At 46.5% G+C, this 18,028-nt stretch overlaps 1 long non-coding RNA gene across 1 annotated transcript in view; it reads left to right on the top strand.

The window, feature by feature from the left end:
• LOC124018551 overlaps positions 1-18,028 on the top strand; it is a 47,690-nt gene that overhangs the window by 28,483 nt on the left and 1,179 nt on the right. The window contains exon 2 of the long non-coding RNA XR_006835638.1: positions 14,927-14,959. This is a non-coding gene — a long non-coding RNA (uncharacterized LOC124018551). The remainder of the gene's footprint in view (positions 1-14,926; positions 14,960-18,028) is intronic.

The following is an 18,028-nucleotide window of genomic DNA, read 5'->3' on the forward strand; positions in this document are numbered from 1 at the left end:
TCTGTATCTGCAGTCTGGTTTTCTGTCTCTTTCCTCTGAGGCCCACTGTGTTACACCTTTAGGATGTGTCCCAAATGGAACCCGATGTCCTTTTATAAGTGCTCTACCAATAGGCCTCTGGTCAAAAGTAGTGCACTATATATAGAGAGTAGGCTGCCATTTGGGACAGTCTACCACTGTCTGGTCTCCTAGTTAATTGGATATAGGGAATAGGGTGCCATAGGGCTCTGGTCTGCAGTAGTGCACTATATATAGGGAATAGGGTTCTATAGGGCTCTGGTCTACAGTAGTGCACTATATATAGGGAATAGGGTTCTATAGGGCTCTGGTCTACAGTAGTGCACTATATATAGGGAATAGGGTTCTATAGGGCTCTGGTCTACAGTAGTGCACTATATATAGGGAATAGGGTTCTATAGGGCTCTGGTCTACAGTAGTGCACTATATATAGGGAATAGGGTTCTATAGGGCTCTGGTCTACAGTAGTGCACTATATATAGGGAATAGGGTTCTATAGGGCTCTGGTCTACAGTAGTGCACTATATATAGGGAATAGGGTTCTATAGGGCTCTGGTCTACAGTAGTGCACTATATATAGGGAATAGGGTTCTATAGGGCTCTGGTCTACAGTAGTGCACTATATATAGGGAATAGGGTTCTATAGGGCTCTGGTCTACAGTAGTGCACTATATATAGGGAATAGGGTTAGAGAGTAGTCTGTCTCCTAGTTAATTGGATATAGGGAATAGGGTTAGAGAGTAGTCTGTCTCCTAGTTAATTAGATATAGGGTTAGAGAGTAGTCTGTCTCCTAGTTAATTGGATATAGGGAATAGGGTTAGAGAGTAGTCTGTCTCCTAGTTAATTGGATATAGGGAATAGGGTTAGAGAGTAGTCTGTCTCCTAGTTAATTGGATATAGGGAATAGGGTTAGAGACTAGTCTGTCTCCTAGTTAATTGGATATAGGGAATAGGGTTAGAGACTAGTCTGTCTCCTAGTTAATTGGATATAGGGAATAGGGTTAGAGAGTAGTCTGTCTCCTAGTTAATTGGATATAGGGAATAGGGTTAGAGACTAGTCTGTCTCCTAGTTAATTGGATATAGGGAATAGGGTTAGAGACTAGTCTGTCTCCTAGTTAATTGGATATAGGGAATAGGGTTAGAGACTAGTCTGTCTCCTAGTTAATTGGATATAGGGAATAGGGTTAGAGAGTAGTCTGTCTCTAGTTAATTGGATATAGGGAATAGGGTTAGAGACTAGTCTGTCTCCTAGTTAATTGGATATAGGGAATAGGGTTAGAGACTAGTCTGTCTCCTAGTTAATTGGATATAGGGAATAGGGTTAGAGACTAGTCTGTCTCCTAGTTAATTGGATATAGGGAATAGGGTTAGAGAGTAGTCTGTCTCCTAGTTAATTGGATATAGGGAATAGGGTTAGAGAGTAGTCTGTCTCCTAGTTAATTGGATATAGGGAATAGGGTTAGAGAGTAGTCTGTCTCCTAGTTAATTGGATATAGGGAATAGGGTTAGAGAGTAGTCTGTCTCCTAGTTAATTGGATATAGGGAATAGGGTTAGAGACTAGTCTGTCTCCTAGTTAATTGGATATAGGAATAGGGTTAGAGACTAGTCTGTCTCCTAGTTAATTGGATATAGGGAATAGGGTTAGAGACTAGTCTGTCTCCTAGTTAATTGGATATAGGGAATAGGGTTAGAGACTAGTCTGTCTCCTAGTTAATTGGATATAGGGAATAGGGTTAGAGAGTAGTCTGTCTCCTAGTCTTCCGACTAGCTTGGAAGGATGGTACCGTGCAGTACCGAAGAGCCCTTACTGCTGCTCGATCGTCCTATTTTTCTAACTTAATTGAGGAAAATAAGAACAATCCGAAATTCCTTTTTGATACTGTGGCAAAGCTAACTAAAAAGCAGCATTCCCCAAGAGAGGATGACTTGCACTTTAGCAGTGATAAATTCATGAACTTCTTTGAGGAAAAGATTATGATTATTAGAAAGCAAATTACGGACTCCTCTTTAAACCTGCGTATTCCTCCAAACCTCAGTTGTCCTGAGTCTGCACAACTCTGCCAGGACCTAGGATCAAGAGAGACGCTCAAGTGTTTTAGTACTATATCTCTTGACACAATGATGAAAATAATCATGGCCTCTAAACCTTCAAGCTGTATACTGGACCCTATTCCAACTAAACTACTGAAAGAGCTGCTTCCTGTGCTTGGCCCTCCTATGTTGAACATAATAAACGGCTCTCTATCCACTGGATGTGTACCAAACTCACTAAAAGTGGCAGTAATAAAGCCTCTCTTGAAAAAGCCAAACCTTGACCCAGAAAATATAAAAAACTATCGGCCTATATCAAATCTTCCATTCCTCTCAAAGATTTTAGAGAAGGCTGTTGCGCAGCAACTCACTGCCTTCCTGAAGACAAACAATGTATACGAAATGCTTCAGTCTGGTTTTAGACCCCATCATAGCACTGAGACGGCACTTGTGAAGGTGGTAAATGACATTTTGATGGCATCGGACCGAGGCTCTGCATCTGTCCTCGTGCTCCTAGACCTTAGTGCTGCTTTTGATACCATCGATCACCACATTCTTTTGGAGAGATTGGAAACCCAAATTGGTCTACACGGACATGTTCTGGCCTGGTTTAGGTCTTATCTGTCGGAAAGATATCAGTTTGTCTCTGTGAATGGTTTGTCCTCTGACAAATCAACTGTACATTTCGGTGTTCCTCAAGGTTCTGTTTTAGGACCACTATTGTTTTCACTATATATTTTACCTCTTGGGGATGTTATTCGAAAACATAATGTAAACTTTCACTGCTATGCGGATGACACACAGCTGTACATTTCAATGAAACACGGTGAAGCACCAAAATTGCCCTCGCTAGAAGCATGTGTTTCAGACATAAGGAAGTGGATGGCTGCAAACTTTCTACTATTAAACTCGGACAAAACAGAGATGCTTGTTCTAGGTCCCAAGAAACAAAGAGATCTTCTGTTGAATCTGACAATTAATCTTAATGGTTGTACAGTCGTCTCAAATAAAACTGTGAAGGACCTCGGCGTTACTCTGGACCCTGATCTCTCTTTTGAAGAACATATCAAGACCATTTCGAGGACAGCTTTTTTCCATCTACGTAACATTGCAAAAATCAGAAACTTTCTGTCCAAAAATGATGCAGAAAAATTAATCCATGCTTTTGTCACTTCTAGGTTAGACTACTGCAATGCTCTATTTTCCGGCTACCCGGATAAAGCACTAAATAAACTTCAGTTAGTGCTAAATACGGCTGCTAGAATCCTGACTAGAACCAAAAAATTTGATCATATTACTCCAGTGCTAGCCTCTCTACACTGGCTTCCTGTCAAAGCAAGGGCTGATTTCAAGGTTTTACTGCTAACCTACAAAGCATTACATGGGCTTGCTCCTACCTACCTCTCTGATTTGGTCCTGCCGTACATACCTATACGTACGCTACGGTCACAAGACGCAGGCCTCCTAATTGTCCCTAGAATTTCTAAGCAAACAGCTGGAGGCAGGGCTTTCTCCTATAGAGCTCCATTTTTATGGAACGGTCTGCCTACCCATGTCAGAGACGCAAACTCGGTCTCAACCTTTAAGTCTTTACTGAAGACTCATCTCTTCAGTGGGTCATATGATTGAGTGTAGTCTGGCCCAGGAGTGGGAAGGTGAACGGAAAGGCTCTGGAGCAACGAACCGCCCTTGCTGTCTCTGCCTGGCCGGTTCCCCTTTTCCACTGGGATTCTCTGCCTCTAACCCTGTTACGGGGCTGAGTCACTGGCTTGCTGGGGCTCTCTCGTGCCGTCCCTGGGGGGTGCGTCACCTGGGTGGGTTGATTCACTGTTGTGGTCGGCCTGTCTGGGTTTCCCCCTTTGGGTTGTACCGTGTCGGAGATCTTTGTGGGCTATACTCGGCCTTGTCTCAGGATGGTAAGTTGGTGGTTGTAGATTTCCCTCTAGTGGTGTGGGGGCTGTGCTTTGGCAAAGTGGGTGGGGTTATATCCTTCCTGTTTGGCCCTGTCCGGGGGTGTCCTCGGATGGGGCCACAGTGTCTCCTGACCCCTCCTGTCTCAGCCTCCAGTATTTATGCTGCAGTAGTTTATGTGTCGGGGGGCTAGGGTCAGTTTGTTTATCTGGAGTACTTCTCCTGTCCTATTCGGTGTCCTGTGTAAATCTAAGTGTGCGTTCTCTAATTCTCTCCTTCTCTCCTTCTTTCTCTCTCTCGGAGGACCTGAGCCCTAGAACCATGCCCCAGGACTACCTGACATGATGACTCCTTGCTGTCCCCAGTCCACCTGGCCATGCTGCTGCTCCAGTTTCAACTGGCCTGGGCCCTAGGACCATGTCCCAGGACTACCTGACATGAGGACTCCTTGCTGTCCCCAGTCCACCTGGCCATGCTCCTGCTCCAGTTTCAACTGTTCTGCCTTACTATTATTCAACCATGCTGGTCATTTATGAACATTTGAACATCTTGGCCACGTTCTGTTATAATCTCCACCCGGCACAGCCAGAAGAGGACTGGCCACCCCACATATGCTCTCTAATTCTCTCTTTCTTTCTCTCTCTCGGAGGACCTGAGCCCTAGGACCGTGCCCCAGGACTACCTGACATGATGGCTCCTTGCTGTCCCCAGTCCACCTGACTGTGCTGCTGCTCCAGTTTCAACTGTTCTGCCTTATTATTATTTGACCATGCTGGTCATTTATGAACATTTGAACATCTTGGTCATTTTCTGTTATAATCTCTACCCGGCACAGCCAGAAGAGGACTGGCCACCCCACATAGCCCGGTTCCTCTCTAGGTTTCTTCCTAGGTTTTGGCCTTTCTAGGGAGTTTTTCCTAGCCACCGTGCTTTTACACCTGCATTGTTTGCTGTTTGGGGTTTTAGGCTGGGTTTCTGTACAGCACTTTGAGATATCAGCTGATGTACGAAGGGCTATATAAATAAATTTGATTTGATTTGATTTGATTTAGTTAATTGGATATAGGGAATAGGGTTAGAGACTAGTCTGTCTCCTAGTTAATTGGATATAGGGAATAGGGTTAGAGACTAGTCTGTCTCCTAGTTAATTGGATATAGGGAATAGGGTTAGAGACTAGTCTGTCTCCTAGTTAATTGGATATAGGGAATAGGGTTAGAGACTAGTCTGTCTCCTAGTTAATTGGATATAGGGAATAGGGTTAGAGAGTAGTCTGTCTCCTAGTTAATTGGATATAGGGAATAGGGTTAGAGACTAGTCTGTCTCCTAGTTAATTGGATATAGGGAATAGGGTTAGAGAGTAGTCTGTCTCCTAGTTAATTGGATATAGGGTCTGTCTCCTAGTTAATATATAGGGAATTTAGAGAGTAGTCTGTCTCCTAGTTAATTGGATATAGGGAATAGGGTTAGAGACTAGTCTGTCTCCTAGTTAATTGGATATAGGGAATAGGGTTAGAGAGTAGTCTGTCTCCTAGTTAATTGGATATAGGGAATAGGGTTAGAGAGTAGTCTGTCTCCTAGTTAATTGGATATAGGGAATAGGGTTAGAGACTAGTCTGTCTCCTAGTTAATTGGATATAGGGAATAGGGTTAGAGAGTAGTCTGTCTCCTAGTTAATTGGATATAGGGAATAGGGTTAGAGAGTAGTCTGTCTCCTAGTTAATTGGATATAGGGAATAGGGTTAGAGAGTAGTCTGTCTCCTAGTTAATTGGATATAGGGAATAGGGTTAGAGACTAGTCTGTCTCCTAGTTAATTGGATATAGGGAATAGGGTTAGAGAGTAGTCTGTCTCCTAGTTAATTGGATATAGGGAATAGGGTTAGAGAGTAGTCTGTCTCCTAGTTAATTGGATATAGGGAATAGGGTTAGAGAGTAGTCTGTCTCCTAGTTAATTGGATATAGGGAATAGGGTTAGAGAGTAGTCTGTCTCCTAGTTAATTGGATATAGGGAATAGGGTTAGAGAGTAGTCTGTCTCCTAGTTAATTGGATATAGGGAATAGGGTTAGAGACTAGTCTGTCTCCTAGTTAATTGGATATAGGGAATAGGGTTAGAGAGTAGTCTGTCTCCTAGTTAATTGGATATAGGGAATAGGGTTAGAGAGTAGTCTGTCTCCTAGTTAATTGGATATAGGGAATAGGGTTAGAGACTAGTCTGTCTCCTAGTTAATTGGATATAGGGAATAGGGTTAGAGAGTAGTCTGTCTCCTAGTTAATTGGATATAGGGAATAGGGTTAGAGAGTAGTCTGTCTCCTAGTTAATTGGATATAGGGAATAGGGTTAGAGACTAGTCTGTCTCCTAGTTAATTGGATATAGGGAATAGGGTTAGAGAGTAGTCTGTCTCCTAGTTAATTGGATATAGGGAATAGGGTTAGAGAGTAGTCTGTCTCCTAGTTAATTGGATATAGGGAATAGGGTTAGAGACTAGTCTGTCTCCTAGTTAATTGGATATAGGGAATAGGGTTAGAGAGTAGTCTGTCTCCTAGTTAATTGGATATAGGGAATAGGGTTAGAGACTAGTCTGTCTCCTAGTTAATTGGATATAGGGAATAGGGTTAGAGAGTAGTCTGTCTCCTAGTTAATTGGATATAGGGAATAGGGTTAGAGAGTAGTCTGTCTCCTAGTTAATTGGATATAGGGAATAGGGTTAGAGAGTAGTCTGTCTCTAGTTAATTGGATATAGGGGGTTAATAGGGTTAGAGAGTAGTCTGTCTCCTAGTTAATTGGATATAGGGAATAGGGTTAGAGAGTAGTCTGTCTCCTAGTTAATTGGATATAGGGAATAGGGTTAGAGAGTAGTCTGTCTCCTAGTTAATTGGATATAGGGAATAGGGTTAGAGACTAGTCTGTCTCCTAGTTAATTGGATATAGGGAATAGGGTTAGAGAGTAGTCTGTCTCCTAGTTAATTGGATATAGGGAATAGGGTTAGAGACTAGTCTGTCTCCTAGTTAATTGGATATAGGGAATAGGGTTAGAGACTAGTCTGTCTCCTAGTTAATTGGATATAGGGAATAGGGTTAGAGACTAGTCTGTCTCCTAGTTAATTGGATATAGGGAATAGGGTTAGAGAGTAGTCTGTCTCCTAGTTAATTGGATATAGGGAATAGGGTTAGAGACTAGTCTGTCTCCTAGTTAATTGGATATAGGGAATAGGGTTAGAGACTAGTCTGTCTCCTAGTTAATTGGATATAGGGAATAGGGTTAGAGACTAGTCTGTCTCCTAGTTAATTGGATATAGGGAATAGGGTTAGAGACTAGTCTGTCTCCTAGTTAATTGGATATAGGGAATAGGGTTAGAGAGTAGTCTGTCTCCTAGTTAATTGGATATAGGGAATAGGGTTAGAGAGTAGTCTGTCTCCTAGTTAATTGGATATAGGGAATAGGGTTAGAGAGTAGTCTGTCTCCTAGTTAATTGGATATAGGGAATAGGGTTAGAGACTAGTCTGTCTCCTAGTTAATTGGATATAGGGAATAGGGTTAGAGAGTAGTCTGTCTCCTAGTTAATTGGATATAGGGAATAGGGTTAGAGACTAGTCTGTCTCCTAGTTAATTGGATATAGGGAATAGGGTTAGAGAGTAGTCTGTCTCCTAGTTAATTGGATACCTGACTAGTCTTTCTAGTTAATTGGATACCTGTTTCTTGTTTATTATTATGATTTCATGTTTCCCTCTGTGGTTTTTGTTGTTTCTTGGAAGTTCAGCAGGTTTAATCTAATTTGGACTGATGATCAGGCTGCCGAGGCATCGGTCCTGCTGGCTACCTGCAATGTGTATTGTTATTCTCCCCCCCCCCCCCCATGCTCTCTCAAAGCTGAACTAACTGGGCGAATAACAACTGTGTTCTTTCTATCACAGTGGGGAGGGAACGTTGGAGTTGCAATGTTGACCTTTCGGAATAAGTGATTGGAGGATGGTGGTTGGTGGATGGTGGTTGGTGGATGGTGGTTGGTGGATGGTGGTTGGAGGATGGTGGTTGGAGGATGGTGGTTGGAGGATGGTGGTTGGAGGATGGTGGTTGGAGGATGGTGGTTGGTGGTTGGAGGATGGTGGTTGGAGGATGGTGGTTGGTGGTTGGAGGATGGTGGTTGGAGGATGGTGGTTGGAGGATGGTGGTTGGAGGATGGTGGTTGGAGGATGGTGGTTGGAGGATGGTGGTTGGAGGATGGTGGTTGGAGGATGGTGGTTGGAGGATGGTGGTTGGAGGATGGTGGTTGAAGGATGGTGGTTGGCGGATATTGTCGGGGCCGTCATAATTTGAACGTATAACGTGTAACCCATGTTTTATGGAAGACGACGAAAATAAAAATAACCAGTCACATAACCGTTAAATTATTATGATATATTTCCGGGATGAGACTCTCTAGAATGTAATTTGACCAGGGACCATTGGGACCTGTTTTATACAGGGAGCAGCTTTAGTTTGCAATGCCAGCAGCAGTCCCTAGATGGGAGACCAGATGCTGCTGGAAGTGGTGTTGGAGGGCCAGTTGGAGGCACTGTTTCCTCTGGTCTAAAATTAATAATTGAAAATATGCCCCAGAGCAGTGAATTGGGGACATTGCCCTGTGTAGGGTGCCGTCTTTTAGATGGGACGTTAAACGGGTGTCCTGACTCTCTCAGGTCATTAGTCTGATCTGTTAGTTCTTCACTCAACAGGTTTTATACCCTCTGGTCAGAAGTGGGCGTAACCTCCTTTAGGGCAGTTCTCTGGGCGTAACCCCCTTTAGGGCAGTTCACTGGGCGTAACCTCCTTTAGGGCAGTTCTCTGGGCGTAACCTCCTTTAGGGCAGTTCTCTGGGCGTAACCTCCTTTAGGGCAGTTCTCTGGGCGTAACCTCCTTTAGGGTAGTTCTCTGGGCGTAACCTCCTTTAGGGCAGTTCTCTGGGCGTAACCGCCTTTAGGGCAGTTCTCTGGGCGTAACCGCCTTTAGGGCAGTTCTCTGGGCGTAACCGCCTTTAGGGCAGTTCTCTGGGCGTAACCGCCTTTAGGGCAGTTCTCTGGGCGTAACCGCCTTTAGGGCAGTTCTCTGGGCGTAACCGCCTTTAGGGCAGTTCTCTGGGTGTAACCGCCTTTAGGGCAGTTCTCTGGGTGTAACCGCCTTTAGGGCAGTTCTCTGGGTGTAACCGCCTTTAGGGCAGTTCTCTGGGTGTAACCGCCTTTAGGGCAGTTCTCTGGGTGTAACCGCCTTTAGGGCAGTTCTCTGGGTGTAACCGCCTTTAGGGCAGTTCTCTGGGTGTAACCGCCTTTAGGGCAGTTCTCTGGGCGTACCACGTTAAGGGCAAGAGTCTAGATTTGACTGAAATCCAATTTTAGACAACTAACTTCACATTTCATCTTTACCAAAACATATTTCATCACAATTGACTTCTCTTTCCATTTGGACATTTTCCACACAACGTACAGTCACAATTTTTCATAACCATCTATTAACCTTTAATAACAAAACAAAAACGACATACATTCTCATATTCCATCTATCGTCATGACCACCATATGACATACATTCTCATATTCCATCTATCGTCATGACCACCAAATGACATACATTCTCATATTCCATCTATCGTCATGACGACCAAATGACATACATTCTCATATTCCATCTATCGTCATGACGACCAAATGACATACATTCTCATATTCCATCTATCGTCATGACCCTGGCCTCGTTCTGGAACCCTGGCCTCGTTCTGGAACCCTGGCCTCGTTCTGGAACCCTGGCCTCGTTCTGGAACCCTGGCCTCGTTCTGGAACCCTGGCCTCGTTCTGGAACCCTGGCCTCGTTCTGGAACCCTGGCCTCGTTCTGGAACCCTGGCCTCGTTCTGGAACCCTGGCCTCGTTCTGGAACCCTGGCCTCGTTCTGGAACCCTGGCCTCGTTCTGGAACCCTGGCCTCGTTCTGGAACCCAGGACTCTTTCTGGAACCCAGGACTCTTTCTGGAACCCTGGCCTCGTTCTGGAACCCTGGCCTCGTTCTGGAACCCTGGCCTCGTTCTGGAACCCTGGCCTCGTTCTGGAACCCTGGCCTCGTTCTGGAACCCTGGCCTCGTTCTGGAACCCTGGCCTCGTTCTGGAACCCTGGCCTCTTTCTGGAACCCTGGCCTCGTTCTGGAACCCTGGCCTCGTTCTGGAACCCTGGCCTCGTTCTGGAACCCTGGCCTCGTTCTGGAACCCTGGCCTCGTTCTGGAACCCTGGCCTCGTAACTCTGGAACCCTGGCCTCGTAACTCTGGAACCCTGGCCTCGTAACTCTGGAACCTCTTTCTGGAACCCTGGCCTCGTAACCCTGGCCTCGTAACCCTGGCCTCGTAACCCTGGCCTCGTAACCCTGGCCTCGTAACTCTGGCCTCGTAACTCTGGCCTCGTAACTCTGGCCTCGTAACTCTGGCCTCGTAACTCTGGCCTCGTTCTGGAACTCTCTTTCTGGAACTCTCTTTCTGGAACTGTAGAAAACTGACGTTATGATTTGACATCGTATTTTTCAGAGTTCTTAGATTTCTTGAAAGCACCATTTTTAAGTCATGGTATACTTCGCCAGTTCATATCTATGTGAAGTCGGCTGTACAACTGACTAGGTATCTCCCTTTCAGATATCAACATGGGGCTGTGGGCCAAAACACGTTGGGAACCCCGTGACCTAAACCTACATAGCTGCATCCTTATCATGGTCACTAAACATACATTAATCATGTCATTTCACATATGCGTAGGGCAAGCCTCACGATCTCTCAATATTGGCCTCCAATAATTGGATGTTTGAGTAATGTCAAATATAATGGGAGCTATAGCTGACCAGTACGAGTGATTTTTAGGTTTTGATATCACGGATGGGATGGTCAAACATCCATATCTTTGTCTGGGAATTTGAGAGTGGTTCTGATTCTTATTGTTTCAACTACTGATTGGTTCCCTTCAAGCCTCTCTATGATATGATTGGTTCCCTTCAAGCCTCTCTATGATATGATTGGTTCCCTTCAAGCCTCTCTATGATATGATTGGTTCCCTTCAAGCCTCTATGATCTGATTGGTTCCATTCAAGCCTCTATGATCTGATTGGTTCCCTTCAAGCCTCTCTATGATCTGATAGAGCCTCTTGTGTATAATAGGAGAGTATTCGGGAATATTTCCAAACCACTTTGAAAGCTGCCCAGTTGGACTTTCTGTCTCGTCAGTAGTTTAACTTTCTAATTATGGACCAACTTTGGGACCAAGAGGAAGCTTTGATGACGAAGTGTAGTAGTTGACGACAAAAGCTGTCAGAACTTGAAGCGATTGCGTACACTTTTTTTTTTCACGTGATGGTTATTTGCGTCTAGCAAATTCTGAAAACCCTGTGTCGAGTCGATCGTTGACAAAAAACGACATTGAATGCATAATTGCTGTCAAAACTTGCCTTGGGTCTTTTTTTTTTTTTAGTGGTTCTGAAATGGGTCTTGCTTGGGCGGAGCTACGGTAAGCTTCCCAAACAGCACCCTATTCTGGTCAGAAGTAGTGCACTATGTAGGGGGAGTCGGGTACCATTGAGGACACTGCCACTGCGTTGTGCTGCAGTGTGTCTTTGCAAATTGTCAGGTTCTGAAGCTGGAGTTAGAAACTACTCCTTCCTTTTTTAGGTTCAATAATTATGCATCCAATTATCCTGTCATATGTATATATGCGCATATTTCTTCCTCAACTCGCTGGGCTAATCGTTGAATTGATCTGAGGGAGAGAAATATGTTACATTTGGGTACTGCCTCTCTGCCTGGCTTGGCAGAGTTTTTTTTAATCTATCCCTCCCTCCTTCTTTCCTCTCTCTGTCTCTCTCTGTCTCTCTCTGTCTCTCTCTGTCTCTCTCTGTCTCTCTCTGTCTCTCTCTCTCTCTCTGTCTCTCTCTGTCTCTCTCTCTGTCTCTCTCTCTGTCTCTCTCTCTCTCTGTCTCTCTCTGTGTCTCTCTGTCTATGTCTGTCTCTCTCTCTCTCTCTCTCTCTCTCTCTCTCTCTCTCTCTCTCTCTCTCTCTCTCTGTCTCTCTCTCTGTCTCTCTCTGTCTCTCTGTCTCTCTGTCTCTCTGTCTCTCTGTCTCTCTGTCTCTCTGTCTCTCTGTCTCTCTGTCTCTCTGTCTCTCTGTCTCTCTGTCTCTCTGTCTCTCTGTCTCTCTGTCTCTCGCTCTCGCTCTTTAGTTTGTGAGAGGTAGTTTGTTTCCAAATGGAAAGTTGTGAAATGTTAATCCTAGCAAGTCATTAGCGTTCTGCGTTGACAGGTTGACATGTTTTATGCTCTGCCTGGTGGATGTTATGGTAATTATAGGACTGATGTATTGATTGAGGCTTCTGGTTTCTCCTGCGTAGCTCAGCTCCTCTTGCTGTAGCACGAGGTGACCATAGTAACCATAGTAACCTTGGTTCCCCTTGTCAATATGTTCATGCACAGATGGAAGTTGTTGATTGGTTCCAGTCTTTTAAACATGTAACATTTTTTTTACAGTGTCCGTGGTCGTTTAAAAAAACCCCAAAACTCCTCCGTTTTGGAATGGTTGTTAATGAGTCGATGGTCTTGGGTAGGATATATCCTCTTGGGTGTATATATATATATATAGGGTATATGGATATCCTCTTGGGTATATATATATATTGGGTATATATATAGGGTATATGGATATCCTCTTGGGTATATATATATATATATATATATATATATATATCTTGGGTGTATATATATATTTATATAGGTATATGGATACCCTCTTGGGTGGGTATATATATATTTATTTAGGGTATATGGATATCCTCTTCTTGGGTATATATATATATAGGGTATATGGATATCCTCTTGGGTATATATATATATAGGGTATATGGATATCCTTGGGTATATATATATATATAGGGTATATGGATATCTCTTGGGTATATATATTATATAGGGTATATGGATATCCTCTTGTATATGTATGTATATGTGTGTGTGTGTATATGTATATATCCTCGTCTCTACATGTGTGGGCCTGTCTGTCTCATTCCAGACTCCACTCAAAATGAGATGAAGTGCAACTGAAGACCCAGGGGTTAAATCAAACAGGATTTTAACAGCGGAACAGAGTTTTTATTTATTTTGTATACCAGTTAGTTTGCGTCTGTTCTTTCTGTACGAGAACCCATTTCCCTTGCCTCAATTAGTGGATTGTATTTTGAGTAAAAGCCAAGAGGATGAACATTGTGAACAATAGGATTAGTCTTTAGATTGCCTGATTTTTCTATATAGCACACCAGAGGCTAGGTCTCTGTAGCACACTAGCATAGTCTAAACCCTGAGCACAGTCCTGACAATTGGCGTTAAGGAGTTTTGAATTCCGTCTGTGTTCTCTTTCCCCACGAGGAGAATATGACTCTAGCGTTTACACTCTGCAGGGCCCAGTGAGAAATCAGGGTTTAACCTAGCGGAGAATGTCCTCTGTGCTAACAGCAGCCAGGTAATAGAGCTCCGCATTTACATGCCTTATTCATCCTACAAACTGGGTTCAAGATTAATGCTCTGGAGCCCTGGTGGATGTTTCTCTAGTTTTTACTTTTACTCTTTAACAGCTTTTTGTCGTCTACTTAAAAAAAAAGATGCTTTTTGTAAACAACTTACAATTACAGGTGTTCCCTAGGGCTCGGTTGTTGGCCCTCTCCTGTTCTCTCTCTGGTGTTCCCCAGGGCTCGGTTAACTCAGCACCGTGCTGTTAATGATCATCGTATTAATTAACTCAGCCCCGTGCTGTTAATGATCATCGTATTAATTAACTCAGCACCGTGCTGTTAATGATCATCGTATTAATTAACTCAGCACCGTGCATCGTATTAATTAACTCAGCACCGTGCTGTTAATGATCATCGTATTAATTAACTCAGCCCCGTGCTGTTAATGATCATCGTATTAATTAACTCAGCACCGTGCTGTTAATGATCATCGTATTAATTAACTCAGCCCCGTGCTGTTAATGATCATCGTATTAATTAACTCAGCACCGTGCTGTTAATGATCATCGTTAATGATCATCGTATTAATTAACTCAGCCCCGTGCTGTTAATGATCATCGTATTAATTAACTCAGCCCCGTGCTGTTAATGATCATCGTATTAATTAACTCAGCCCCGTGCTGTTAATGATCATCGTATTAATTAACTCAGCCCCGTGCTGTTAATGATCATCGTATTAATTAACTCAGCCCCGTGCTGTTAATGATCATCGTATTAATTAACTCAGCCCCGTGCTGTTAATGATCATCGTATTAATTAACTCAGCACCGTGCTGTTAATGATCATCGTATTAATTAACTCAGCACCGTGCTGTTAATGATCATCGTATTAATTAACTCAGCCCCGTGCTGTTAATGATCATCGTATTAATTAACTCAGCACCGTGCTGTTAATGATCATCGTATTAATTAACTCAGCACCGTGCTGTTAATGATCATCGTATTAATTAACTCAGCACCGTGCTGTTAATGATCATCGTTTAATTAACTCAGCACCGTGTTTATAATGATCATCGATTAATTAACTCAGCACCTTGTTGATTGTTAATGATCATCGTATTTATTAACTCAGCACTTCAGCTGTTAATGATCATCGTATTTGTTTAATTAACTCAGCCCCGTAGCATTTACAGGTTAAAAACATGATCATCGTATAATTAACTCAGCACCGTGCTGTTAATGATCATCGTTCTATTAATTAACTTCTTTTCCATGTTGTTTATTTAAATGTTGTCCTCACCTTGAGTTGATTGCTCTGAAAACTGAAATGATACGCACTTTTGACTTGATTGATTTATTTTGACCCTAGATATTTATTTTGTATTTAGTTTTTTTCTTCTTCAGCGTGTATATAATAGTTTCATATCCTGATATTTGTTTATTTTTCTGCCCCCCCCCCACCTCTAGCATTTACAGGTTAAAAACATGAAGGATGATATGGTAAGACCTATTTCTCTCTTTCAGATTTCAGTCTCCTGTTTGCCTCTCCCTCTTCCCTACTCTCTCTGTCACCTTGTCTGTTCTATCGAACATAACCCTCATTCTTTTCCTTCTCTTTCTTTACTAATGGCATGTTTGTTCAGTTTCCAGACGACAGTAGTGATGCTCCCATTACCAGACTAACATCGGAGGCTCACGAACCCACATTTCTCTCTGTTAACAACATGTGGTGTGTTTCTACAGTATGTCTCCCCGGTAACGAGCAGTATGCTTCCTGACTCTCTGCAGTGCATTCTTCCCCGCCTGCCTGCTTCTAGCCGCGTCTCTCCCACGCCCGCGTCTCTCTCTCTCCCCTGCCCGCCCGTGTCTCTCTCTCTCTCTCCCGCCCGCGTCTCTCTCTTCTCCCGCCCGCGTCTCTCTCTTTCTCTCTCCCGCCCGCGTCTCTCCCGCCCGCGTCTCTCCCGCCCCGCGTCTCTCTCTCTCTCTCCCGCCCCGCGTCTCTCTCTCCTCTCTCTCGCCCGCGTCTCTCTCTCTCCCCGCCCGCGTCTCTCTCTCTCTCTCCTCCCGCGTCTCTCTCTCTCTCCCGCCCGCGTCTCTCTCTCTCCGCCTTTCTCTCTCTCTCCCGCCCGCGTCTTTCTCTCTCTCCCGCCCGCGTCTCTCTCTCTCCCGCCCGCGTCTTTCTCTCTCTCCCCGCCCGTCTTTCTCTCTCCTCTCCTGCCCCGCGTCTCTCTCTCCCTGCCCGCGTCTTTCTCTCTCTCCCCGCGTCTCTCTCTCTCCCCGCCGCGTCTCTCTCTCTCCCCCCGCGTCTCTCTCTCTCCGTCCGCGTCTCTCTCTCCCCGCCCGCGTCTCGTCCGCGTCTCTCTCTCCCGCCCGCGTCTCTCTCTCTCCCGTCCGCGTCTCTCTCTCTCTCTCTCTCCGCCCCGCGTCTCTCGTCTCTCTCCCGCCCGCGTCTCTCTCTCTCTCCCGCCCGTCTCTCTCTCTCTCTCTCCCGCCCCGCGTCTCTCTCTCTCTCTCCCCGCCCGCGTCTCTCTCTCTCTCCTCCCGCCCGTCTCTCTCTCTCTCTCCCGCCCGTCTCTCTCTCTCTCTCTCTCTCCGCCGCGTCTCTCTCTCTCTCTCTCTCCCGCCCGCGTCTCTCTCTCTCTCCCGCCCGCCCGCGTCTCTCTCTCTCTCTCTCCCCGCCCCGTCGTCTCTCTCTCTCTCCCGCCCGCGTCTCTCTCTCTCTCTCCCGCCCGCGTCTCTCTCTCTCTCTCCCCGCCCGCGTCTCTCTCTCTCTCCCGCCCGCGTCTCTCTCTCTCTCTCTCCCGCCCGCGTCTCTCTCTCTCTCCGCCCGTTTCTCCCGCCCGCGTCTCTCTCTCTCTCCCGCCCGCGTCTCTCTCTCCCGCCCGCGTCTCTCTCCCGCCCGCGTCTCTCTCTCCCGCCCGCGTCTCTCTCCCGCCCGCGTCTCTCTCTCTCCCGCCCGCGTCTCTCTCTCCCGCCCCGCGTCTCTCTCTCCCGCCCCGTCTCTCTCTCCCCGCCCGCGTCTCTCTCTCCCGCCCGCGTCTCTCTCTCCCGCCCGCGTCTCTCTCCCGCCCGTCTCTCTCCCGCCCGCGTCTCTCTCTCTCTCTCTCTCCCGCCCGCGTCTCTCTCTCTCCTCCCGCCCGCGTCTCTCTCTCTCCCGCCCCGTCTCTCTCTCTCCGCCCGCGTCTCTCTCTCTCCCCCGCGTCTGCTCTCTCCCGCCCGCGTCATTTCCATCTGACCAGCGTCTCTCTCTCAGAGTGCATATGGTCTCTCTCCGCCCGCGTCTCTCTCCCGGAAATGCAGATCTCTTTCCCCGCCCGCGAAGCCTCCCCCAGTGGAGTCTCTCTCTCCCCCCGCGTCTCTCTCTCTTCCCATATCATGTCTCTCTCTCCCGCCCCGCGTCTCTCTCTCCGCCCGCGTCTGGCCCGCGTCTCTCTCTCTCTCCCGCCCGTCTCTGCCCTACTTCTCTCTCTCCCGCCCGCGTCTCTCTCTCCCGCCCGCCCGCGTCTCTCTCTCCCAAAAGTCTCCCCCCCGCCCGCCCGTGTCTTCTCAGGTAATGTCTCTCCCGCCCGCCCGCCCGTGTCTCTCTCCCGCCCGCCCGCCCGCAACCCCCGCCCGCCCGCGTCTCTCTCTAAATGCCCGCCCGCCCGCGTCTCTGAACAGCTGTTCTTGACTCTCCCGCCCGCGTCTCTCTCTCTCGATGAAGATGTCAACTCCCCGCCCGCGCCTCTCTACAATTTGTTGAGGACAGATTCAACAATTTGTCTGAATGTTCTGCTTCTAGCCCGCCTGCTCTCTGTCAGACTCCGCCTGTCGCCTGTCAGGTCTGTCTCTCCCCCCCTGCGTCTCTCTCGCCTACCTGCTATGTCATTTCCATTGACCAGCGTCTAACAGGAAGGTGTCTGTCAGGGGGATCGTTTGAGTGTGAGATACATGTGGACCCTTCCCATATCATGTCCTGAAATCTGTTGTACCCTACAACTCTAGGCTCATAGTTCTGTACAACACAGTGCAGTAGGGTGCCGCTGAGCCAGCTAAATGATTGTACATGAACAGCTGTTCTTGACGCAATTTAAAACGATGAAGATGTCAACTCCCCGAGCCTAATACAATTTGTTGAGGACAGATTCAACAATTTGTCTGAATGTTCTGCTTCTAGCCGCTCTCTGAGACCCTGCGCCTGTCAGGTCTGTACTGTTCCTCGTACCTGCTATCTAAGAACAGGAAGGGAGGGGACCGTATCCATGTATTGTTGATCTGACGCTTTCTGTACAACACAGTGCAGTAGGAGACGCCGAGCCAGCCCGATCAATCGTCTGACGCTGAGCCAGCCCGATCCAATCGTCTGACGCTGAGCCAGCCCGATCCAATCGTCTGACGCTGAGCCAGCCCGATCCAATCGTCTGACGCTGAGCCAGCCCGCCCGATCCAATCGTCTGACGCTGAGCCAGCCCGATCCAATCGTCTGACGCCGAGCCAGCCCGCCCGATCCAATCGTCTGACGCTGAGCCAGCCCGCCCGATCCAATCGTCTGACGCTGAGCCAGCCCGATCCAATCGTCTGACGCTGAGC

This window comes from Oncorhynchus gorbuscha, unplaced genomic scaffold (assembly GCF_021184085.1).
Source record: "Oncorhynchus gorbuscha isolate QuinsamMale2020 ecotype Even-year unplaced genomic scaffold, OgorEven_v1.0 Un_scaffold_544, whole genome shotgun sequence".
NCBI lineage: Eukaryota > Metazoa > Chordata > Actinopteri > Salmoniformes > Salmonidae > Oncorhynchus > Oncorhynchus gorbuscha.